At 45.9% G+C, this 25,502-nt stretch overlaps 11 non-coding genes across 11 annotated transcripts; all 11 read left to right on the plus strand.

Annotated features, from left to right (window-relative positions):
- Positions 1-1,301: 1,301 nt before the first annotated feature.
- On the plus strand, positions 1,302-1,492 carry LOC130320158 (U2 spliceosomal RNA). Its single transcript, XR_008866118.1, has one exon. It is a non-coding gene; the product is annotated as a U2 spliceosomal RNA (small nuclear RNA).
- Positions 1,493-3,594: 2,102 nt separating this feature from the next.
- LOC130320131 (U2 spliceosomal RNA) lies at positions 3,595-3,785 on the plus strand. Its single transcript, XR_008866093.1, has one exon. It is a non-coding gene; the product is annotated as a U2 spliceosomal RNA (small nuclear RNA).
- A 2,085-nt stretch (positions 3,786-5,870) lies between these two features.
- Positions 5,871-6,061, plus strand: LOC130320132 (U2 spliceosomal RNA). The gene has a single exon (XR_008866094.1). It is a non-coding gene; the product is annotated as a U2 spliceosomal RNA (small nuclear RNA).
- Positions 6,062-8,150: 2,089 nt separating this feature from the next.
- On the plus strand, positions 8,151-8,341 carry LOC130320133 (U2 spliceosomal RNA). Its single transcript, XR_008866095.1, has one exon. It is a non-coding gene; the product is annotated as a U2 spliceosomal RNA (small nuclear RNA).
- A 2,097-nt stretch (positions 8,342-10,438) lies between these two features.
- Positions 10,439-10,629, plus strand: LOC130320134 (U2 spliceosomal RNA). The gene has a single exon (XR_008866096.1). It is a non-coding gene; the product is annotated as a U2 spliceosomal RNA (small nuclear RNA).
- A 2,087-nt stretch (positions 10,630-12,716) lies between these two features.
- On the plus strand, positions 12,717-12,907 carry LOC130320135 (U2 spliceosomal RNA). Its single transcript, XR_008866097.1, has one exon. It is a non-coding gene; the product is annotated as a U2 spliceosomal RNA (small nuclear RNA).
- Positions 12,908-15,006: 2,099 nt separating this feature from the next.
- Positions 15,007-15,197, plus strand: LOC130320136 (U2 spliceosomal RNA). The gene has a single exon (XR_008866098.1). It is a non-coding gene; the product is annotated as a U2 spliceosomal RNA (small nuclear RNA).
- A 2,092-nt stretch (positions 15,198-17,289) lies between these two features.
- Positions 17,290-17,480, plus strand: LOC130320137 (U2 spliceosomal RNA). Its single transcript, XR_008866099.1, has one exon. It is a non-coding gene; the product is annotated as a U2 spliceosomal RNA (small nuclear RNA).
- A 2,097-nt stretch (positions 17,481-19,577) lies between these two features.
- LOC130320180 (U2 spliceosomal RNA) lies at positions 19,578-19,769 on the plus strand. The gene has a single exon (XR_008866137.1). It is a non-coding gene; the product is annotated as a U2 spliceosomal RNA (small nuclear RNA).
- Positions 19,770-21,863: 2,094 nt separating this feature from the next.
- On the plus strand, positions 21,864-22,055 carry LOC130320168 (U2 spliceosomal RNA). The gene has a single exon (XR_008866127.1). It is a non-coding gene; the product is annotated as a U2 spliceosomal RNA (small nuclear RNA).
- Positions 22,056-24,134: 2,079 nt separating this feature from the next.
- LOC130320140 (U2 spliceosomal RNA) lies at positions 24,135-24,325 on the plus strand. The gene has a single exon (XR_008866101.1). It is a non-coding gene; the product is annotated as a U2 spliceosomal RNA (small nuclear RNA).
- The last annotated feature ends 1,177 nt before the right edge of the window (positions 24,326-25,502 follow it).

Here is a 25,502-nt window from a genome sequence, read left to right on the forward strand (position 1 = left end):
CTTGTCTGTCGCTGAACAGTCGCTTTTTATGTATTCAGCACCTATGTATAATGTTGTAAAAATGCTCTAGAAGCTAAAGTCGCAGAAATGTCACACATATTTGGCCTGCAACTTTCTGTGCGACAAATTCAGACAGGAAAAATCAGTATAAATCCTTAGAAAATTATCCCCCAGTGTCTCCATCTGCTGGCGGTATTGAATAAGCATTGCTGCACTGATGGGGTATGCATTAGACGAAAAAAAAGAAGAAAAAGAAGAATAATACGCCCAGAAAAGAGGCGAAAAGGAGAAAAACGTAAAAAAACGTGAAAAAAAAGTAAGAGGAAGAGAAGGGAAAAAAAGGTGGAAATGGGTTTAAAAGTGATTTCGGCGGAGAAATATATATATATATATATATATATATATATATATATATATATATAAATATACGCGCACACACACACATATATATAAACGTATTCTCCGTTGAGATATTGCAGCCGCTGCTGTGTCCAGGCCCAGGAGCCTTAGCACTGTGCTGTGATGTCACTCAATACCACTGACATCACTAGGTGTAAACAACATCTCTCCTTTGCTGTGTATGTGACTATGGAGCTGTTTGGTGATGTCGTCTATTATGGCCTTCATAGAAGCAACAGGAGATTGTTGCATCCATCTAGAACCCTCAGAACTACAGTGCTATGATGTCACTCACTTCCACAGGCCTTGCAGAGTGTAAACAACAACAACCCAGCTTTGTTGTGTATGTAACCATAGGGATTTGTGATGTCACCTAGAACCTTCACAGCAGCGACAGCTTTATGAGGAGCATCAGCACTGCTCTGCCTGAGCAGAACCATCACCGCCATAGGTTGTCAAATAACCCGGGTTTAACCCACACAGGTAAGTCCAATGGGGTGCAGGCATGTCCTCTATGCTTACAGCTTCCCGTGGGTGTTGGTTTGATACCGTTTGGGGACAGCCAAGGAGGCATCTGCAGGCAACAAAGGTAGGTGTGTGCTTGTGTGTGTGTTTCCTATGCAGATCCTAAGCCCAGTGTCACATGCAAGTAGGAGGAGTAAGAAGGGTTCCTGGCAAATCCGGGTTATGGATTGCATTTAAAAAGGCCCCGTGGGAGTGCAATGGGCCCCTGTCTTGCTGCTTAGCAATAATGGTATGGGTTTAGGTTCTGCTGTGTGTACTGGTGGTTGACTGCCCCCCAGCCCAGAGTGTGCATGGAAAATTGTCTGGCAGCCTCCCTGACAGCAAGCAGTGATAGTGCCCATGAAGGGCACCTTGTTGGGCCCGCCCCTTTCACGGTTATCGCTTCTCGGCCTTTTGGCTAAGATCAAGTGTAGTATCTGTTCTTATCAGTTTAATATCTGATACGTCCCCTATCTGGGGACCATATATTAAATGGATTTTTGAGAACGGGGGCCGATTTCGAAGCTTGCTTCCGTCGCTCTATGCATTGACCCGATATGGCAGTATCTTCGGGTACAGTGCACCACCCCCTTACAGGGTTAAAAAGAAAGATTCCTACTTTCATTGCTACCTGCTTGCTGGCTAGCCAGCTAGCCAGCCCTGTGGGCCTTGCTGCTGCTGCAGCCAAAAAACAAAAGGTGGTGCTGCTGCTGCTTCTGCTGCTTCTGCTGCTTCTGCTTCTGCTTGTGTCTGGCCGCTGTTGGAGCGTCCAGGCACAGGACTTCTGCTGCTGCTGACTAAATGGCCTCCTTAATTGGATCATTTGAGTAGCCAGCACACCTGTGCAGGTAGGGCATGACATGATAGGCAGCTGCCTTGATAGCGGGTGGGTGCTGAATGTTCCTAATTGACAAAATAAGATTAATGCTTATGAAGAAATATAAAATCTCATCCCTTCCCCAATATCGCGCCACACCCCTACCCCTTAATTCCCTTGTTGAACTTGATGGACATATGTCTTTTTTCGACCGTACTAACTATGTAACTATGTAACATAACATGGGGGGGGGGGGGGGTCTCCTGGCTGTTCACACAGGTGTGTCATTGCTGTACATTGACCATGCATTGCTTCTGTGGTATTGCAAAGGCAAAGACAAATGCTTCCAGCCATCCATTGCACTAATGGATTGGTCATCAGCTGGCTGTCTATGTCCCGCATCAATATAGACCAAAGTACAGAGGGTTAGGCTATGCTATTGTGCACCTACCTGATGCATCAGAAGGTGTGAGGCCCTTGCTAAATTCTGTGCACAGACTTTGAGATCTATACTTTAGACTGTATCTAAACCTGCTCCAACATGGACTGACATTCTGGCCTACTTTCAGCCGATGCGACTTGTCTGTCGCTGAACAGTCGCTTTTTATGTATTCAGCACCTATGTATAATGTTGTAAAAATGCTCTAGAAGCTAAAGTCGCAGAAATGTCACACATATTTGGCCTGCAACTTTCTGTGCGACAAATTCAGACAGGAAAAATCAGTATAAATCCTTAGAAAATTATCCCCCAGTGTCTCCATCTGCTGGCGGTATTGAATAAGCATTGCTGCACTGATGGGGTATGCATTAGACGAAAAAAAAGAAGAAAAAGAAGAATAATACGCCCAGAAAAGAGGCGAAAAGGAGAAAAACGTAAAAAAAACGTGAAAAAAAAGTAAGAGGAAGAGAAGGGAAAAAAAGGTGGAAATGGGTTTAAAAGTGATTTCGACGGAGAAATATATATATATATATATATATATATATATATATATATATATATACGCGCACACACACACATATATATAAACGTATTCTCGGTTGAGATATTGCAGCCGCTGCTGTGTCCAGGCCCAGGAGCCTTAGCACTGTGCTGTGATGTCACTCAATACCACTGACATCACTAGGTGTAAACAACATCTCTCCTTTGCTGTGTATGTGACTATGGAGCTGTTTGGTGATGTCGTCTATTATGGCCTTCATAGAAGCAACAGGAGATTGTTGCATCCATCTAGAACCCTCAGAACTACAGTGCTATGATGTCACTCACTTCCACAGGCCTTGCAGAGTGTAAACAACAACAACCCAGCTTTGTTGTGTATGTAACCATAGGGATTTGTGATGTCACCTAGAACCTTCACAGCAGCGACAGCTTTATGAGGAGCATCAGCACTGCTCTGCCTGAGCAGAACCATCACCGCCATAGGTTGTCAAATAACCCGGGTTTAACCCACACAGGTAAGTCCAATGGGGTGCAGGCATGTCCTCTATGCTTACAGCTTCCCGTGGGTGTTGGTTTGATACCGTTTGGGGACAGCCAAGGAGGCATCTGCAGGCAACAAAGGTAGGTGTGTGCTTGTGTGTGTGTTTCCTATGCAGATCCTAAGCCCAGTGTCACATGCAAGTAGGAGGAGTAAGAAGGGTTCCTGGCAAATCCGGGTTATGGATTGCATTTAAAAAGGCCCCGTGGGAGTGCAATGGGCCCCTGTCTTGCTGCTTAGCAATAATGGTATGGGTTTAGGTTCTGCTGTGTGTACTGGTGGTTGACTGCCCCCCAGCCCAGAGTGTGCATGGAAAATTGTCTGGCAGCCTCCCTGACAGCAAGCAGTGATAGTGCCCATGAAGGGCACCTTGTTGGGCCCGCCCCTTTCACGGTTATCGCTTCTCGGCCTTTTGGCTAAGATCAAGTGTAGTATCTGTTCTTATCAGTTTAATATCTGATACGTCCCCTATCTGGGGACCATATATTAAATGGATTTTTGAGAACGGGGGCCGATTTCGAAGCTTGCTTCCGTCGCCCTATGCATTGACCCGATATGGCAGTATCTTCGGGTACAGTGCACCACCCCCTTACAGGGTTAAAAAGAAAGATTCCTACTTTCATTGCTACCTGCTTGCTGGCTAGCCAGCTAGCCAGCCCTGTGGGCCTTGCTGCTGCTGCAGCCAAAAAACAAAAGGTGGTGCTGCTGCTGCTTCTGCTGCTTCTGCTTCTGCTTGTGTCTGGCCGCTGTTGGAGCGTCCAGGCACAGGACTTCTGCTGCTGCTGACTAAATGGCCTCCTTAATTGGATCATTTGAGTAGCCAGCACACCTGTGCAGGTAGGGCATGACATGATAGGCAGCTGCCTTGATAGCGGGTGGGTGCTGAATGTTCCTAATTGACAAAATAAGATTAATGCTTATGAAGAAATATAAAATCTCATCCCTTCCCCAATATCGCGCCACACCCCTACCCCTTAATTCCCTGGTTGAACTTGATGGACATATGTCTTTTTTTGACCGTACTAACTATGTAACTATGTAACATAACATGGGGGGGGGGGGGGGTCTCCTGGCTGTTCACACAGGTGTGTCATTGCTGTACATTGACCATGCATTGCTTCTGTGGTATTGCAAAGGCAAAGACAAATGCTTCCAGCCATCCATTGCACTAATGGATTGGTCATCAGCTGGCTGTCTATGTCCCGCATCAATATAGACCAAAGTACAGAGGGTTAGGCTATGCTATTGTGCACCTACCTGATGCATCAGAAGGTGCGAGGCCCTTGCTAAATTCTGTGCACAGACTTTGAGATCTATACTTTAGACTGTATCTAAACCTGCTCCAACATGGACTGACATTCTGGCCTACTTTCAGCCGATGCGACTTGTCTGTCGCTGAACAGTCGCTTTTTATGTATTCAGCACCTATGTATAATGTTGTAAAAATGCTCTAGAAGCTAAAGTCGCAGAAATGTCACACATATTTGGCCTGCAACTTTCTGTGCGACAAATTCAGACAGGAAAAATCAGTATAAATCCTTAGAAAATTATCCCCCAGTGTCTCCATCTGCTGGCGGTATTGAATAAGCATTGCTGCACTGATGGGGTATGCATTAGACGAAAAAAAAGAAGAAAAAGAAGAATAATACGCCCAGAAAAGAGGCGAAAAGGAGAAAAACGTAAAAAAACGTGAAAAAAAAGTAAGAGGAAGAGAAGGGAAAAAAAGGTGGAAATGGGTTTAAAAGTGATTTCGGCGGAAAAAAAAAAAAAATATATATATATATATATATATATATATACGCGCACACACACACATATATATAAACGTATTCTCCGTTGAGATATTGCAGCCGCTGCTGTGTCCAGGCCCAGGAGCCTTAGCACTGTGCTGTGATGTCACTCAATACCACTGACATCACTAGGTGTAAACAACATCTCTCCTTTGCTGTGTATGTGACTATGGAGCTGTTTGGTGATGTCGTCTATTATGGCCTTCATAGAAGCAACAGGAGATTGTTGCATCCATCTAGAACCCTCAGAACTACAGTGCTATGATGTCACTCACTTCCACAGGCCTTGCAGAGTGTAAACAACAACAACCCAGCTTTGTTGTGTATGTAACCATAGGGATTTGTGATGTCACCTAGAACCTTCACAGCAGCGACAGCTTTATGAGGAGCATCAGCACTGCTCTGCCTGAGCAGAACCATCACCGCCATAGGTTGTCAAATAACCCGGGTTTAACCCACACAGGTAAGTCCAATGGGGTGCAGGCATGTCCTCTATGCTTACAGCTTCCCGTGGGTGTTGGTTTGATACCGTTTGGGGACAGCCAAGGAGGCATCTGCAGGCAACAAAGGTAGGTGTGTGCTTGTGTGTGTGTTTCCTATGCAGATCCTAAGCCCAGTGTCACATGCAAGTAGGAGGAGTAAGAAGGGTTCCTGGCAAATCCGGGTTATGGATTGCATTTAAAAAGGCCCCGTGGGAGTACAATGGGCCCCTGTCTTGCTGCTTAGCAATAATGGTATGGGTTTAGGTTCTGCTGTGTGTACTGGTGGTTGACTGCCCCCCAGCCCAGAGTGTGCATGGAAAATTGTCTGGCAGCCTCCCTGACAGCAAGCAGTGATAGTGCCCATGAAGGGCACCTTGTTGGGCCCGCCCCTTTCACGGTTATCGCTTCTCGGCCTTTTGGCTAAGATCAAGTGTAGTATCTGTTCTTATCAGTTTAATATCTGATACGTCCCCTATCTGGGGACCATATATTAAATGGATTTTTGAGAACGGGGGCCGATTTCGAAGCTTGCTTCCGTCGCCCTATGCATTGACCCGATATGGCAGTATCTTCGGGTACAGTGCACCACCCCCTTACAGGGTTAAAAAGAAAGATTCCTACTTTCATTGCTACCTGCTTGCTGGCTAGCCAGCTAGCCAGCCCTGTGGGCCTTGCTGCTGCTGCAGCCAAAAAACAAAAGGTGGTGCTGCTGCTGCTTCTGCTGCTTCTGCTTCTGCTTGTGTCTGGCCGCTGTTGGAGCGTCCAGGCACAGGACTTCTGCTGCTGCTGACTAAATGGCCTCCTTAATTGGATCATTTGAGTAGCCAGCACACCTGTGCAGGTAGGGCATGACATGATAGGCAGCTGCCTTGATAGCGGGTGGGTGCTGAATGTTCCTAATTGACAAAATAAGATTAATGCTTATGAAGAAATATAAAATCTCATCCCTTCCCCAATATCGCGCCACACCCCTACCCCTTAATTCCCTGGTTGAACTTGATGGACATATGTCTTTTTTCGACCGTACTAACTATGTAACTATGTAACATAACATGGGGGGGGGGGGGGTCTCCTGGCTGTTCACACAGGTGTGTCATTGCTGTACATTGACCATGCATTGCTTCTGTGGTATTGCAAAGGCAAAGACAAATGCTTCCAGCCATCCATTGCACTAATGGATTGGTCATCAGCTGGCTGTCTATGTCCCGCATCAATATAGACCAAAGTACAGAGGGTTAGGCTATGCTATTGTGCACCTACCTGATGCATCAGAAGGTGCGAGGCCCTTGCTAAATTCTGTGCACAGACTTTGAGATCTATACTTTAGACTGTATCTAAACCTGCTCCAACATGGACTGACATTCTGGCCTACTTTCAGCCGATGCGACTTGTCTGTCGCTGAACAGTCGCTTTTTATGTATTCAGCACCTATGTATAATGTTGTAAAAATGCTCTAGAAGCTAAAGTCGCAGAAATGTCACACATATTTGGCCTGCAACTTTCTGTGCGACAAATTCAGACAGGAAAAATCAGTATAAATCCTTAGAAAATTATCCCCCAGTGTCTCCATCTGCTGGCGGTATTGAATAAGCATTGCTGCACTGATGGGGTATGCATTAGACGAAAAAAAAGAAGAAAAAGAAGAATAATACGCCCAGAAAAGAGGCGAAAAGGAGAAAAACGTAAAAAAACGTGAAAAAAAAGTAAGAGGAAGAGAAGGGAAAAAAAGGTGGAAATGGGTTTAAAAGTGATTTCGGCGGAGAAATATATATATATATATATATATATATATATATATATATATATACGCGCACACACACACATATATATAAACGTATTCTCCGTTGAGATATTGCAGCCGCTGCTGTGTCCAGGCCCAGGAGCCTTAGCACTGTGCTGTGATGTCACTCAATACCACTGACATCACTAGGTGTAAACAACATCTCTCCTTTGCTGTGTATGTGACTATGGAGCTGTTTGGTGATGTCGTCTATTATGGCCTTCATAGAAGCAACAGGAGATTGTTGCATCCATCTAGAACCCTCAGAACTACAGTGCTATGATGTCACTCACTTCCACAGGCCTTGCAGAGTGTAAACAACAACAACCCAGCTTTGTTGTGTATGTAACCATAGGGATTTGTGATGTCACCTAGAACCTTCACAGCAGCGACAGCTTTATGAGGAGCATCAGCACTGCTCTGCCTGAGCAGAACCATCACCGCCATAGGTTGTCAAATAACCCGGGTTTAACCCACACAGGTAAGTCCAATGGGGTGCAGGCATGTCCTCTATGCTTACAGCTTCCCGTGGGTGTTGGTTTGATACCGTTTGGGGACAGCCAAGGAGGCATCTGCAGGCAACAAAGGTAGGTGTGTGCTTGTGTGTGTGTTTCCTATGCAGATCCTAAGCCCAGTGTCACATGCAAGTAGGAGGAGTAAGAAGGGTTCCTGGCAAATCCGGGTTATGGATTGCATTTAAAAAGGCCCCGTGGGAGTGCAATGGGCCCCTGTCTTGCTGCTTAGCAATAATGGTATGGGTTTAGGTTCTGCTGTGTGTACTGGTGGTTGACTGCCCCCCAGCCCAGAGTGTGCATGGAAAATTGTCTGGCAGCCTCCCTGACAGCAAGCAGTGATAGTGCCCATGAAGGGCACCTTGTTGGGCCCGCCCCTTTCACGGTTATCGCTTCTCGGCCTTTTGGCTAAGATCAAGTGTAGTATCTGTTCTTATCAGTTTAATATCTGATACGTCCCCTATCTGGGGACCATATATTAAATGGATTTTTGAGAACGGGGGCCGATTTCGAAGCTTGCTTCCGTCGCCCTATGCATTGACCCGATATGGCAGTATCTTCGGGTACAGTGCACCACCCCCTTACAGGGTTAAAAAGAAAGATTCCTACTTTCATTGCTACCTGCTTGCTGGCTAGCCAGCTAGCCAGCCCTGTGGGCCTTGCTGCTGCTGCAGCCAAAAAACAAAAGGTGGTGCTGCTGCTGCTTCTGCTGCTTCTGCTTCTGCTTGTGTCTGGCCGCTGTTGGAGCGTCCAGGCACAGGACTTCTGCTGCTGCTGACTAAATGGCCTCCTTAATTGGATCATTTGAGTAGCCAGCACACCTGTGCAGGTAGGGCATGACATGATAGGCAGCTGCCTTGATAGCGGGTGGGTGCTGAATGTTCCTAATTGACAAAATAAGATTAATGCTTATGAAGAAATATAAAATCTCATCCCTTCCCCAATATCGCGCCACACCCCTACCCCTTAATTCCCTGGTTGAACTTGATGGACATATGTCTTTTTTCGACCGTACTAACTATGTAACTATGTAACATAACATGGGGGGGGGGGGGGTCTCCTGGCTGTTCACACAGGTGTGTCATTGCTGTACATTGACCATGCATTGCTTCTGTGGTATTGCAAAGGCAAAGACAAATGCTTCCAGCCATCCATTGCACTAATGGATTGGTCATCAGCTGGCTGTCTATGTCCCGCATCAATATAGACCAAAGTACAGAGGGTTAGGCTATGCTATTGTGCACCTACCTGATGCATCAGAAGGTGCGAGGCCCTTGCTAAATTCTGTGCACAGACTTTGAGATCTATACTTTAGACTGTATCTAAACCTGCTCCAACATGGACTGACATTCTAGCCTACTTTCAGCCGATGCGACTTGTCTGTCGCTGAACAGTCGCTTTTTATGTATTCAGCACCTATGTATAATGTTGTAAAAATGCTCTAGAAGCTAAAGTCGCAGAAATGTCACACATATTTGGCCTGCAACTTTCTGTGCGACAAATTCAGACAGGAAAAATCAGTATAAATCCTTAGAAAATTATCCCCCAGTGTCTCCATCTGCTGGCGGTATTGAATAAGCATTGCTGCACTGATGGGGTATGCATTAGACGAAAAAAAAGAAGAAAAAGAAGAATAATACGCCCAGAAAAGAGGCGAAAAGGAGAAAAACGTAAAAAAACGTGAAAAAAAAGTAAGAGGAAGAGAAGGGAAAAAAAGGTGGAAATGGGTTTAAAAGTGATTTCGGCGGAGAAATATATATATATATATATATATATATATATATATATATATATATATATATACGCGCACACACACACATATATATAAACGTATTCTCCGTTGAGATATTGCAGCCGCTGCTGTGTCCAGGCCCAGGAGCCTTAGCACTGTGCTGTGATGTCACTCAATACCACTGACATCACTAGGTGTAAACAACATCTCTCCTTTGCTGTGTATGTGACTATGGAGCTGTTTGGTGATGTCGTCTATTATGGCCTTCATAGAAGCAACAGGAGATTGTTGCATCCATCTAGAACCCTCAGAACTACAGTGCTATGATGTCACTCACTTCCACAGGCCTTGCAGAGTGTAAACAACAACAACCCAGCTTTGTTGTGTATGTAACCATAGGGATTTGTGATGTCACCTAGAACCTTCACAGCAGCGACAGCTTTATGAGGAGCATCAGCACTGCTCTGCCTGAGCAGAACCATCACCGCCATAGGTTGTCAAATAACCCGGGTTTAACCCACACAGGTAAGTCCAATGGGGTGCAGGCATGTCCTCTATGCTTACAGCTTCCCGTGGGTGTTGGTTTGATACCGTTTGGGGACAGCCAAGGAGGCATCTGCAGGCAACAAAGGTAGGTGTGTGCTTGTGTGTGTGTTTCCTATGCAGATCCTAAGCCCAGTGTCACATGCAAGTAGGAGGAGTAAGAAGGGTTCCTGGCAAATCCGGGTTATGGATTGCATTTAAAAAGGCCCCGTGGGAGTGCAATGGGCCCCTGTCTTGCTGCTTAGCAATAATGGTATGGGTTTAGGTTCTGCTGTGTGTACTGGTGGTTGACTGCCCCCCAGCCCAGAGTGTGCATGGAAAATTGTCTGGCAGCCTCCCTGACAGCAAGCAGTGATAGTGCCCATGAAGGGCACCTTGTTGGGCCCGCCCCTTTCACGGTTATCGCTTCTCGGCCTTTTGGCTAAGATCAAGTGTAGTATCTGTTCTTATCAGTTTAATATCTGATACGTCCCCTATCTGGGGACCATATATTAAATGGATTTTTGAGAACGGGGGCCGATTTCGAAGCTTGCTTCCGTCGCCCTATGCATTGACCCGATATGGCAGTATCTTCGGGTACAGTGCACCACCCCCTTACAGGGTTAAAAAGAAAGATTCCTACTTTCATTGCTACCTGCTTGCTGGCTAGCCAGCTAGCCAGCCCTGTGGGCCTTGCTGCTGCTGCAGCCAAAAAACAAAAGGTGGTGCTGCTGCTGCTTCTGCTGCTTCTGCTTCTGCTTGTGTCTGGCCGCTGTTGGAGCGTCCAGGCACAGGACTTCTGCTGCTGCTGACTAAATGGCCTCCTTAATTGGATCATTTGAGTAGCCAGCACACCTGTGCAGGTAGGGCATGACATGATAGGCAGCTGCCTTGATAGCGGGTGGGTGCTGAATGTTCCTAATTGACAAAATAAGATTAATGCTTATGAAGAAATATAAAATCTCATCCCTTCCCCAATATCGCGCCACACCCCTACCCCTTAATTCCCTGGTTGAACTTGATGGACATATGTCTTTTTTCGACCGTACTAACTATGTAACTATGTAACATAACATGGGGGGGGGGGGGGGGGGTCTCCTGGCTGTTCACACAGGTGTGTCATTGCTGTACATTGACCATGCATTGCTTCTGTGGTATTGCAAAGGCAAAGACAAATGCTTCCAGCCATCCATTGCACTAATGGATTGGTCATCAGCTGGCTGTCTATGTCCCGCATCAATATAGACCAAAGTACAGAGGGTTAGGCTATGCTATTGTGCACCTACCTGATGCATCAGAAGGTGCGAGGCCCTTGCTAAATTCTGTGCACAGACTTTGAGATCTATACTTTAGACTGTATCTAAACCTGCTCCAACATGGACTGACATTCTGGCCTACTTTCAGCCGATGCGACTTGTCTGTCGCTGAACAGTCGCTTTTTATGTATTCAGCACCTATGTATAATGTTGTAAAAATGCTCTAGAAGCTAAAGTCGCAGAAATGTCACACATATTTGGCCTGCAACTTTCTGTGCGACAAATTCAGACAGGAAAAATCAGTATAAATCCTTAGAAAATTATCCCCCAGTGTCTCCATCTGCTGGCGGTATTGAATAAGCATTGCTGCACTGATGGGGTATGCATTAGACGAAAAAAAAGAAGAAAAAGAAGAATAATACGCCCAGAAAAGAGGCGAAAAGGAGAAAAACGTAAAAAAACGTGAAAAAAAAGTAAGAGGAAGAGAAGGGAAAAAAAGGTGGAAATGGGTTTAAAAGTGATTTCGGCGGAGAAATATATATATATATATATATATATATATATATATATACGCGCACACACACACATATATATAAACGTATTCTCCGTTGAGATATTGCAGCCGCTGCTGTGTCCAGGCCCAGGAGCCTTAGCACTGTGCTGTGATGTCACTCAATACCACTGACATCACTAGGTGTAAACAACATCTCTCCTTTGCTGTGTATGTGACTATGGAGCTGTTTGGTGATGTCGTCTATTATGGCCTTCATAGAAGCAACAGGAGATTGTTGCATCCATCTAGAACCCTCAGAACTACAGTGCTATGATGTCACTCACTTCCACAGGCCTTGCAGAGTGTAAACAACAACAACCCAGCTTTGTTGTGTATGTAACCATAGGGATTTGTGATGTCACCTAGAACCTTCACAGCAGCGACAGCTTTATGAGGAGCATCAGCACTGCTCTGCCTGAGCAGAACCATCACCGCCATAGGTTGTCAAATAACCCGGGTTTAACCCACACAGGTAAGTCCAATGGGGTGCAGGCATGTCCTCTATGCTTACAGCTTCCCGTGGGTGTTGGTTTGATACCGTTTGGGGACAGCCAAGGAGGCATCTGCAGGCAACAAAGGTAGGTGTGTGCTTGTGTGTGTGTTTCCTATGCAGATCCTAAGCCCAGTGTCACATGCAAGTAGGAGGAGTAAGAAGGGTTCCTGGCAAATCCGGGTTATGGATTGCATTTAAAAAGGCCCCGTGGGAGTGCAATGGGCCCCTGTCTTGCTGCTTAGCAATAATGGTATGGGTTTAGGTTCTGCTGTGTGTACTGGTGGTTGACTGCCCCCCAGCCCAGAGTGTGCATGGAAAATTGTCTGGCAGCCTCCCTGACAGCAAGCAGTGATAGTGCCCATGAAGGGCACCTTGTTGGGCCCGCCCCTTTCACGGTTATCGCTTCTCGGCCTTTTGGCTAAGATCAAGTGTAGTATCTGTTCTTATCAGTTTAATATCTGATACGTCCCCTATCTGGGGACCATATATTAAATGGATTTTTGAGAACGGGGGCCGATTTCGAAGCTTGCTTCCGTCGCCCTATGCATTGACCCGATATGGCAGTATCTTCGGGTACAGTGCACCACCCCCTTACAGGGTTAAAAAGAAAGATTCCTACTTTCATTGCTACCTGCTTGCTGGCTAGCCAGCTAGCCAGCCCTGTGGGCCTTGCTGCTGCTGCAGCCAAAAAACAAAAGGTGGTGCTGCTGCTGCTTCTGCTGCTGCTGCTTCTGCTGCTTCTGCTTCTGCTTGTGTCTGGCCGCTGTTGGAGCGTCCAGGCACAGGACTTCTGCTGCTGCTGACTAAATGGCCTCCTTAATTGGATCATTTGAGTAGCCAGCACACCTGTGCAGGTAGGGCATGACATGATAGGCAGCTGCCTTGATAGCGGGTGGGTGCTGAATGTTCCTAATTGACAAAATAAGATTAATGCTTATGAAGAAATATAAAATCTCATCCCTTCCCCAATATCGCGCCACACCCCTACCCCTTAATTCCCTGGTTGAACTTGATGGACATATGTCTTTTTTCGACCGTACTAACTATGTAACTATGTAACATAACATGGGGGGGGGGGGGTCTCCTGGCTGTTCACACAGGTGTGTCATTGCTGTACATTGACCATGCATTGCTTCTGTGGTATTGCAAAGGCAAAGACAAATGCTTCCAGCCATCCATTGCACTAATGGATTGGTCATCAGCTGGCTGTCTATGTCCCGCATCAATATAGACCAAAGTACAGAGGGTTAGGCTATGCTATTGTGCACCTACCTGATGCATCAGAAGGTGCGAGGCCCTTGCTAAATTCTGTGCACAGACTTTGAGATCTATACTTTAGACTGTATCTAAACCTGCTCCAACATGGACTGACATTCTGGCCTACTTTCAGCCGATGCGACTTGTCTGTCGCTGAACAGTCGCTTTTTATGTATTCAGCACCTATGTATAATGTTGTAAAAATGCTCTAGAAGCTAAAGTCGCAGAAATGTCACACATATTTGGCCTGCAACTTTCTGTGCGACAAATTCAGACAGGAAAAATCAGTATAAATCCTTAGAAAATTATCCCCCAGTGTCTCCATCTGCTGGCGGTATTGAATAAGCATTGCTGCACTGATGGGGTATGCATTAGACGAAAAAAAAGAAGAAAAAGAAGAATAATACGCCCAGAAAAGAGGCGAAAAGGAGAAAAACGTAAAAAAACGTGAAAAAAAAGTAAGAGGAAGAGAAGGGAAAAAAAGGTGGAAATGGGTTTAAAAGTGATTTCGGCGGAGAAATATATATATATATATATATATATATATATATATATATACGCGCACACACACACATATATATAAACGTATTCTCCGTTGAGATATTGCAGCCGCTGCTGTGTCCAGGCCCAGGGGCCTTAGCACTGTGCTGTGATGTCACTCAATACCACTGACATCACTAGGTGTAAACAACATCTCTCCTTTGCTGTGTATGTGACTATGGAGCTGTTTGGTGATGTCGTCTATTATGGCCTTCATAGAAGCAACAGGAGATTGTTGCATCCATCTAGAACCCTCAGAACTACAGTGCTATGATGTCACTCACTTCCACAGGCCTTGCAGAGTGTAAACAACAACAACCCAGCTTTGTTGTGTATGTAACCATAGGGATTTGTGATGTCACCTAGAACCTTCACAGCAGCGACAGCTTTATGAGGAGCATCAGCACTGCTCTGCCTGAGCAGAACCATCACCGCCATAGGTTGTCAAATAACCCGGGTTTAACCCACACAGGTAAGTCCAATGGGGTGCAGGCATGTCCTCTATGCTTACAGCTTCCCGTGGGTGTTGGTTTGATACCGTTTGGGGACAGCCAAGGAGGCATCTGCAGGCAACAAAGGTAGGTGTGTGCTTGTGTGTGTGTTTCCTATGCAGATCCTAAGCCCAGTGTCACATGCAAGTAGGAGGAGTAAGAAGGGTTCCTGGCAAATCCGGGTTATGGATTGCATTTAAAAAGGCCCCGTGGGAGTGCAATGGGCCCCTGTCTTGCTGCTTAGCAATAATGGTATGGGTTTAGGTTCTGCTGTGTGTACTGGTGGTTGACTGCCCCCCAGCCCAGAGTGTGCATGGAAAATTGTCTGGCAGCCTCCCTGACAGCAAGCAGTGATAGTGCCCATGAAGGGCACCTTGTTGGGCCCGCCCCTTTCACGGTTATCGCTTCTCGGCCTTTTGGCTAAGATCAAGTGTAGTATCTGTTCTTATCAGTTTAATATCTGATACGTCCCCTATCTGGGGACCATATATTAAATGGATTTTTGAGAACGGGGGCCGATTTCGAAGCTTGCTTCCGTCGCCCTATGCATTGACCCGATATGGCAGTATCTTCGGGTACAGTGCACCACCCCCTTACAGGGTTAAAAAGAAAGATTCCTACTTTCATTGCTACCTGCTTGCTGGCTAGCCAGCTAGCCAGCCCTGTGGGCCTTGCTGCTGCTGCAGCCAAAAAACAAAAGGTGGTGCTGCTGCTGCTTCTGCTGCTTCTGCTTCTGCTTGTGTCTGGCCGCTGTTGGAGCGTCCAGGCACAGGACTTCTGCTGCTGCTGACTAAATGGCCTCCTTAATTGGATCATTTGAGTAGCCAGCACACCTGTGCAGGTAGGGCATGACATGATAGGCAGCTGCCTTGATAGCGGGTGGGTGCTGAATGTTCCTAATTGACAAAATAAGATTAATGCTTATGAAGAAATATAAAATCTCATCCCTTCCCCAATATCGCGCCACACCCCTACCCCTTAATTCCCTGGTTGAACTTGATGGACATATGTCTTTTTTCGACCGTACTAACTATGTAACTATGTAACATAACATGGGGGGGGGGGGGGGTCTCCTGGCTGTTCACACAGGTGTGTCATTGCTGTACATTGACCATGCATTGCTTCTGTGGTATTGCAAAGGCAAAGACAAATGCTTCCAGCCATCCATTGCACTAATGGATTGGTCATCAGCTGGCTGTCTATGTCCCGCATCAATATAGACCAAAGTACAGAGGGTTAGGCTATGCTATTGTGCACCTACCTGATGCATCAGAAGGTGTGAGGCCCTTGCTAAATTCTGTGCACAGACTTTGAGATCTATACTTTAGACTGTATCTAAACCTGCTCCAACATGGACTGACATTCTGGCCTACTTTCAGCCGATGCGACTTGTCTGTCGCTGAACAGTCGCTTTTTATGTATTCAGCACCTATGTATAATGTTGTAAAAATGCTCTAGAAGCTAAAGTCGCAGAAATGTCACACATATTTGGCCTGCAACTTTCTGTGCGACAAATTCAGACAGGAAAAATCAGTATAAATCCTTAGAAAATTATCCCCCAGTGTCTCCATCTGCTGGCGGTATTGAATAAGCATTGCTGCACTGATGGGGTATGCATTAGACGAAAAAAAAGAAGAAAAAGAAGAATAATACGCCCAGAAAAGAGGCGAAAAGGAGAAAAACGTAAAAAAACGTGAAAAAAAAGTAAGAGGAAGAGAAGGGAAAAAAAGGTGGAAATGGGTTTAAAAGTGATTTCGGCGGAGAAATATATATATATATATATATATATATATATATATATATATATATACGCGCACACACACACATATATATAAACGTATTCTCCGTTGAGATATTGCAGCCGCTGCTGTGTCCAGGCCCAGGAGCCTTAGCACTGTGCTGTGATGTCACTCAATACCACTGACATCACTAGGTGTAAACAACATCTCTCCTTTGCTGTGTATGTGACTATGGAGCTGTTTGGTGATGTCGTCTATTATGGCCTTCATAGAAGCAACAGGAGATTGTTGCATCCATCTAGAACCCTGAGAACTACAGTGCTATGATGTCACTCACTTCCACAGGCCTTGCAGAGTGTAAACAACAACAACCCAGCTTTGTTGTGTATGTAACCATAGGGATTTGTGATGTCACCTAGAACCTTCACAGCAGCGACAGCTTTATGAGGAGCATCAGCACTGCTCTGCCTGAGCAGAACCATCACCGCCATAGGTTGTCAAATAACCCGGGTTTAACCCACACAGGTAAGTCCAATGGGGTGCAGGCATGTCCTCTATGCTTACAGCTTCCCGTGGGTGTTGGTTTGATACCGTTTGGGGACAGCCAAGGAGGCATCTGCAGGCAACAAAGGTAGGTGTGTGCTTGTGTGTGTGTTTCCTATGCAGATCCTAAGCCCAGTGTCACATGCAAGTAGGAGGAGTAAGAAGGGTTCCTGGCAAATCCGGGTTATGGATTGCATTTAAAAAGGCCCCGTGGGAGTGCAATGGGCCCCTGTCTTGCTGCTTAGCAATAATGGTATGGGTTTAGGTTCTGCTGTGTGTACTGGTGGTTGACTGCCCCCCAGCCCAGAGTGTGCATGGAAAATTGTCTGGCAGCCTCCCTGACAGCAAGCAGTGATAGTGCCCATGAAGGGCACCTTGTTGGGCCCGCCCCTTTCACGGTTATCGCTTCTCGGCCTTTTGGCTAAGATCAAGTGTAGTATCTGTTCTTATCAGTTTAATATCTGATACGTCCCCTATCTGGGGACCATATATTAAATGGATTTTTGAGAACGGGGGCCGATTTCGAAGCTTGCTTCCGTCGCCCTATGCATTGACCCGATATGGCAGTATCTTCGGGTACAGTGCACCACCCCCTTACAGGGTTAAAAAGAAAGATTCCTACTTTCATTGCTACCTGCTTGCTGGCTAGCCAGCTAGCCAGCCCTGTGGGCCTTGCTGCTGCTGCAGCCAAAAAACAAAAGGTGGTGCTGCTGCTGCTTCTGCTGCTTCTGCTTCTGCTTGTGTCTGGCCGCTGTTGGAGCGTCCAGGCACAGGACTTCTGCTGCTGCTGACTAAATGGCCTCCTTAATTGGATCATTTGAGTAGCCAGCACACCTGTGCAGGTAGGGCATGACATGATAGGCAGCTGCCTTGATAGCGGGTGGGTGCTGAATGTTCCTAATTGACAAAATAAGATTAATGCTTATGAAGAAATATAAAATCTCATCCCTTCCCCAATATCGCGCCACACCCCTACCCCTTAATTCCCTGGTTGAACTTGATGGACATATGTCTTTTTTCGACCGTACTAACTATGTAACTATGTAACATAACATGGGGGGGGGGGGGGGTCTCCTGGCTGTTCACACAGGTGTGTCATTGCTGTACATTGACCATGCATTGCTTCTGTGGTATTGCAAAGGCAAAGACAAATGCTTCCAGCCATCCATTGCACTAATGGATTGGTCATCAGCTGGCTGTCTATGTCCCGCATCAATATAGACCAAAGTACAGAGGGTTAGGCTATGCTATTGTGCACCTACCTGATGCATCAGAAGGTGTGAGGCCCTTGCTAAATTCTGTGCACAGACTTTGAGATCTATACTTTAGACTGTATCTAAACCTGCTCCAACATGGACTGACATTCTGGCCTACTTTCAGCCGATGCGACTTGTCTGTCGCTGAACAGTCGCTTTTTATGTATTCAGCACCTATGTATAATGTTGTAAAAATGCTCTAGAAGCTAAAGTCGCAGAAATGTCACACATATTTGGCCTGCAACTTTCTGTGCGACAAATTCAGACAGGAAAAATCAGTATAAATCCTTAGAAAATTATCCCCCAGTGTCTCCATCTGCTGGCGGTATTGAATAAGCATTGCTGCACTGATGGGGTATGCATTAGACGAAAAAAAAGAAGAAAAAGAAGAATAATACGCCCAGAAAAGAGGCGAAAAGGAGAAAAACGTAAAAAAACGTGAAAAAAAAGTAAGAGGAAGAGAAGGGAAAAAAAGGTGGAAATGGGTTTAAAAGTGATTTCGGCGGAGAAATATATATATATATATATATATATATATTATATATATATATATACGCGCACACACACACACATATATATAAACGTATTCTCCGTTGAGATATTGCAGCCGCTGCTGTGTCCAGGCCCAGGAGCCTTAGCACTGTGCTGTGATGTCACTCAATACCACTGACATCACTAGGTGTAAACAACATCTCTCCTTTGCTGTGTATGTGACTATGGAGCTGTTTGGTGATGTCGTCTATTATGGCCTTCATAGAAGCAACAGGAGATTGTTGCATCCATCTAGAACCCTGAGAACTACAGTGCTATGATGTCACTCACTTCCACAGGCCTTGCAGAGTGTAAACAACAACAACCCAGCTTTGTTGTGTATGTAACCATAGGGATTTGTGATGTCACCTAGAACCTTCACAGCAGCGACAGCTTTATGAGGAGCATCAGCACTGCTCTGCCTGAGCAGAACCATCACCCCGCCATAGGTTGTCAAATAACCCGGGTTTAACCCACACAGGTAAGTTCCAATGGGGTGCAGGCATGTCCTCTATGCTTACAGCTTCCCGTGGGTGTTGGTTTTGATACCGTTTGGGGACAGCCAAGGAGGCATCTGCAGGCAACAAAGGTAGGTGTGTGCTTGTGTGTGTGTTTCCTATGCAGATCCTAAGCCCAGTGTCACATGCAAGTAGGAGGAGTAAGAAGGGTTCCTGGCAAATCCGGGTTATGGATTGCATTTAAAAAGGCCCCGTGGGAGTGCAATGGGCCCCTGTCTTGCTGCTTAGCAATAATGGTATGGGTTTAGGTTCTGCTGTGTGTACTGGTGGTTGACTGCCCCCCAGCCCAGAGTGTGCATGGAAAATTGTCTGGCAGCCTCCCTGACAGCAAGCAGTGATATTGCCCATGAAGGGCACCTTGTTGGGCCCGCCCCTTTCACGGTTAACGCTTCTCGGCCTTTTGGCTAAGATCAAGTGTAGTATCTGTTCTTATCAGTTTAAATATCTGATACGTCCCCTATCTGGGGACACATATATTAATGGATTTTTGAGAACGGGGGCCGATTTCGAAGCTTGCTTCCGTCGCCCTATGCATTGACCCGATATGGCAGTATCTTCGGGTACAGTGCACCACCCCCTTACAGGGTTAAAAAGAAAGATTCCTACTTTCATTGCTACCTGCTTGCTGGCTAGCCAGCTTAGCCAGCCCTGTGGGCCTTGCTGCTGCTGCAGCCAAAAAACAAAAGGTGGTGCTGCTGCTGCTTCTGCTGCTTCTGCTTCTGCTTGTGTCTGGCCGCTGTTGGAGCGTCCAGGCACAGGACTTCTCGCTGCTGCTGACTAAATGGCCTCCTTAATTGGATCATTTGAGTAGCCAGCACCACCTGTGCAGGTAGGGCATGACATGATAGGCAGCTGCCTTGATAGCGGGTGGGTGCTGAATGTTCCTAATTGACAAAATAAGATTAATGCTTATGAAGAAATATAAAATCTCATCCTTCCCCAATATCGCGCCACACCCCTACCCCTTAATTCCCTGGTTGAACTTGATGGACATATGTCTTTTTTCGACCGTACTAACTATGTAACTATGTAACATAACATAGGGGGGGGGGGGTCTCCTGGCTGTTCACACAGGTGTGTCATTGCTGTACATTGACCATGCATTGCTTCTGTGGTATTGCAAAAGGCAAAGACAAATGCTTCCAGCCATCCATTGCACTAATGGATTGGTCATCAGCTGGCTGTCTATGTCCGCATCAATATAGACCAAAGTACAGAGGGTTAGGCTATGCTATTGTGCACCTACCTGATGCATCAGAAGGTGCGAGGCCCTTGCTAAATTCTGTGCACAGACTTTGAGATCTATACTTTAGACTGTATCTAAACCTGCTCCAACATGGACTGACATTCTGGCCTACTTTCAGCCGATGCGACTTGTCTGTCGCTGAACAGTCGCTTTTTATGTATTCAGCACCTATGTATAATGTTGTAAAAATGCTCTAGAAGCTAAAGTCGCAGAAATGTCACACATATTGGCCTGCAACTTTCTGTGCGACAAATTCAGACAGGAAAAATCAGTATAAATCCTTAGAAAATTATCCCCCAGTGTCTCCATCTGCTGGCGGTATTGAATAAGCATTGCTGCACTGATGGGGTATGCATTAGACGAAAAAAAAGAAGAAAAAGAAGAATAATACGCCCAGAAAAGAGGCGAAAAGGAGAAAAACGTAAAAAAACGTGAAAAAAAAGTAAGAGGGAAGAGAAGGGAAAAAAAGGTGGAAATGGTTTTAAAAGTGATTTCGGCGGAGAAATATATATATATATATATATATATATAATATATATATATATATATACGCGCACACACACACATATATATAAACGTATTCTCCGTTGAGATATTGCAGCCGCTGCTGTGTCCAGGCCCAGGAGCCTTAGCACTGTGCTGTGATGTCACTCAATACCACTGACATCACTAGGTGTAAACAACATCTCTCCTTTGCTGTGTATGTGACTATGGAGCTGTTTGGTGATGTCGTCTATTATGGCCTTCATAGAAGCAACAGGAGATTGTTGAATCCATCTAGAACCCTCAGAACTACAGTGCTATGATGTCCACTCACTTCCACAGGCCTTGCAGAGTGTAAACAACAACAACCCAGCTTTGTTGTGTATGGAACCATAGGATTTGTGATGTCACCTAGAACCTTCACAGCAGCGACAGCTTTATGAGGAGCATCAGCACTGCTCTGCCTGAGCAGAACCATCACCGCCATAGGTTGTCAAATAACCCGGGTTTAACCCACACAGGTAAGTCCAATGGGGTGCAGGCATGTCCTCTATGCTTACAGCTTCCCGTGGGTGTTGGTTTGATACCGTTTGGGGACAGCCAAGGAGGCATCTGCAGGCAACAAAGGTAGGTGTGTGCTTGTGTGTGTGTTTCCTATGCAGATCCTAAGCCCAGTGTCACATGCAAGTAGGAGGAGTAAGAAGGGTTCCTGGCAAATCCGGGTTATGGATTGCATTTAAAAAGGCCCCGGTGGGAGTGCAATGGGCCCCTGTCTTGCTGCTTAGCAATAATGGTATGGGTTTAGGTTCTGCTGTGTGTACTGGTGGTTGACTGCCCCCCAGCCCAGAGTGTGCATGGAAAATTGTCTGGCAGCCTCCCTGACAGCAAGCAGTGATAGTGCCCATGAAGGGCAACTTGTTGGGCCCGCCCCTTTCACGGTTATCGCTTCTCGGCCTTTTGGCTAAGATCAAGTGTAGTATCTGTTCTTATCAGTTTAATATCTGATACGTCCCCTATCTGGGGGACCATATATTAAATGGATTTTTGAGAACGGGGGCCGATTTCGAAGCTTGCTTCCGTCGCCCTATGCATTGACCCGATATGGCAGTATCTTCGGGTACAGTGCACCACCCCCCTTACAGGGTTAAAAAGAAAGATTCCTACTTTCATTGCTACCTGCTTGCTGGCTAGCCAGCTAGCCAGCCCTGTGGGCCTTGCTGCTGCTGCAGCCAAAAAACAAAAGGTGGTGCTGCTGCTGCTTCTGCTTCTGCTTGTGTCTGGCCGCTGTTGGAGCGTCCAGGCACAGGACTTCTGCTGCTGCTGACTAAATGGCCTCCCTTAATTGGATCATTTGAGTAGCCAGCACACCTGTGCAGGTAGGGCATGACATGATAGGCAGCTGCCTTGATAGCGGGTGGGTGCTGAATGTTCCTAATTGACAAAATAAGATTAATGCTTATGAAGAAATATAAAATCTCATCCCTTCCCCAATATCGCGCCACACCCCTACCCCTTAATTCCCTGGTTGAACTTGATGGACATATGTCTTTTTTCGACCGTACTAACTATGTAACTATGTAACATAACATGGGGGGGGGGGGGGGTCTCCTGGCTGTTCACACAGGTGTGTCATTGCTGTACATTGACCATGCATTGCTTCTGTGGTATTGCAAAGGCAAAGACAAATGCTTCCAGCCATCCATTGCACTAATGGATTGGTCATCAGCTGGCTGTCTATGTCCCGCATCAATATAGACCAAAGTACAGAGGTTAGGCTATGCTATTGTGCACCTACCTGATGCATCAGAAGGTGCGAGGCCTTGCTAAATTCTGTGCACAGACTTTGAGATCTATACTTTAGACTGTATCTAAACCTGCTCCAACATGGACTGACATTCTGGCCTACTTTCAGCCGATGCGACTTGTCTGTCGCTGAACAGTCGCTTTTTATGTATTCAGCACCTATGTATAATGTTGTACAAATGCTCTAGAAGCTAAAGTCGCAGAAATGTCACAACATATTTGGCCTGCAACTTTCTGTGCGACAAATTCAGACAGGAAAAATCAGTATAAATCCTTAGAAAATTATCCCCCAGTGTCTCCATCTGCTGGCGGTATTGAATAAGCATTGCTGCACTGATGGGGTATGCATTAGATGAAAAAAAAGAAGAAAAAGAAGAATAATACGCCCAGAAAAGAGGCGAAAAGGAGAAAAACGTAAAAAACGTGAAAAAAAAGTAAGAGGAAGAGAAGGGAAAAAAAGGTGGAAATGGGTTTAAAAGTGATTTCGGCGGAGAAATATATATATAAATATATATATATATATATATATATATATATATACGCGCACACACACACATATATATAAACGTATTCTCCGTTGAGATATTGCAGCCGCTGCTGTGTCCAGGCCCAGGAGCCTTAGCACTGTGCTGTGATGTCACTCAATACCACTGACATCACTAGGTGTAAACAACATCTCTCCTTTGCTGTGTATGTGACTATGGAGCTGTTTGGTGATGTCGTCTATTATGGCCTTCATAGAAGCAACAGGAGATTGTTGCATCCATCTAGAACCCTCAGAACTACAGTGCTATGATGTCACTCACTTCCACAGGCCTTGCAGAGTGTAAACAACAACAACCCAGCTTTGTTGTGTATGTAACCCATAGGGATTTGTGATGTCACCTAGAACCTTCACAGCAGCGACAGCTTTATGAGGAGCATCAGCACTGCCTGAGCAGAACCATCACCGCCATAGGTTGTCAAATAACCCGGGTTTAACCCACACAGGTAAGTCCAATGGGGTGCAGGCATGTCCTCTATGCTTACAGCTTCCCGTGGGTGTTGGTTTGATACCGTTTGGGGACAGCCAAGGAGGCATCTGCAGGCAACAAAGGTAGGTGTGTGCTTGTGTGTGTGTTTCCTATGCAGATCCTAAGCCCAGTGTCACATGCAAGTAGGAGGAGTAAGAAGGGTTCCTGGCAAATCCGGGTTATGGATTGCATTTAAAAAGGCCCCGTGGGAGTGCAATGGGCCCCTGTCTTGCTGCTTAGCAATAATGGTATGGGTTTAGGTTCTGCTGTGTGTACTGGTGGTTGACTGCCCCCCAGCCCAGAGTGTGCATGGAAAATTGTCTGGCAGCCTCCCTGACAGCAAGCAGTGATAGTGCCCATGAAGGGCACCTTGTTGGGCCCGCCCCTTTCACGGTTATCGCTTCTCGGCCTTTTGGCTAAGATCAAGTGTAGTATCTGTTCTTATCAGTTTAATATCTGATACGTCCCCTATCTGGGGACCATATATTAAATGGATTTTTGAGAACGGGGGCCGATTTCGAAGCTTGCTTCCGTCGCCCTATGCATTGACCCGATATGGCAGTATCTTCGGGTACAGTGCACCACCCCCTTACAGGGTTAAAAAGAAAGATTCCTACTTTCATTGCTACCTGCTTGCTGGCTAGCCAGCTAGCCAGCCCTGTGGGCCTTGCTGCTGCTGCAGCCAAAAAACAAAAGGTGGTGCTGCTGCTGCTTCTGCTGCTTCTGCTTCTGCTTGTGTCTGGCCGCTGTTGGAGCGTCCAGGCACAGGACTTCTGCTGCTGCTGACTAAATGGCCTCCTTAATTGGATCATTTGAGTAGCCAGCACACCTGTGCAGGTAGGGCATGACATGATAGGCAGCTGCCTTGATAGCGGGTGGGTGCTGAATGTTCCTAATTGACAAAATAAGATTAATGCTTATGAAGAAATATAAAATCTCATCCCTTCCCCAATATCACGCCACACCCCTACCCCTTAATTCCCTGGTTGAACTTGATGGACATATGTCTTTTTTCGACTGTACTAACTATGTAACTATGTAACATAACATGGGGGGGGGGGGTCTCCTGGCTGTTCACACAGGTGTGTCATTGCTGTACATTGACCATGCATTGCTTCTGTGGTATTGCAAAGGCAAAGACAAATGCTTCCAGCCATCCATTGCACTAATGGATTGGTCATCAGCTGGCTGTCTATGTCCCGCATCAATATAGACCAAAGTACAGAGGGTTAGGCTATGCTATTGTGCACCTACCTGATGCATCAGAAGGTGCGAGGCCCTTGCTAAATTCTGTGCACAGACTTTGAGATCTATACTTTAGACTGTATCTAAACCTGCTCCAACATGGACTGACATTCTGGCCTACTTTCAGCCGATGCGACTTGTCTGTCGCTGAACAGTCGCTTTTTATGTATTCAGCACCTATGTATAATGTTGTAAAAATGCTCTAGAAGCTAAAGTCGCAGAAATGTCACACATATTTGGCCTGCAACTTTCTGTGCGACAAATTCAGACAGGAAAAATCAGTATAAATCCTTAGAAAATTATCCCCCAGTGTCTCCATCTGCTGGCGGTATTGAATAAGCATTGCTGCACTGATGGGGTATGCATTAGACGAAAAAAAAGAAGAAAAAGAAGAATAATACGCCCAGAAAAGAGGCGAAAAGGAGAAAAACGTAAAAAAACGTGAAAAAAAAGTAAGAGGAAGAGAAGGGAAAAAAAGGTGGAAATGGGTTTAAAAGTGATTTCGGCGGAGAAATATAT

The sequence above is a fragment of the Hyla sarda genome, unplaced genomic scaffold (genome assembly GCF_029499605.1).
Source record: "Hyla sarda isolate aHylSar1 unplaced genomic scaffold, aHylSar1.hap1 scaffold_219, whole genome shotgun sequence".
Classification (NCBI taxonomy): Eukaryota; Metazoa; Chordata; class Amphibia; order Anura; family Hylidae; genus Hyla; species Hyla sarda.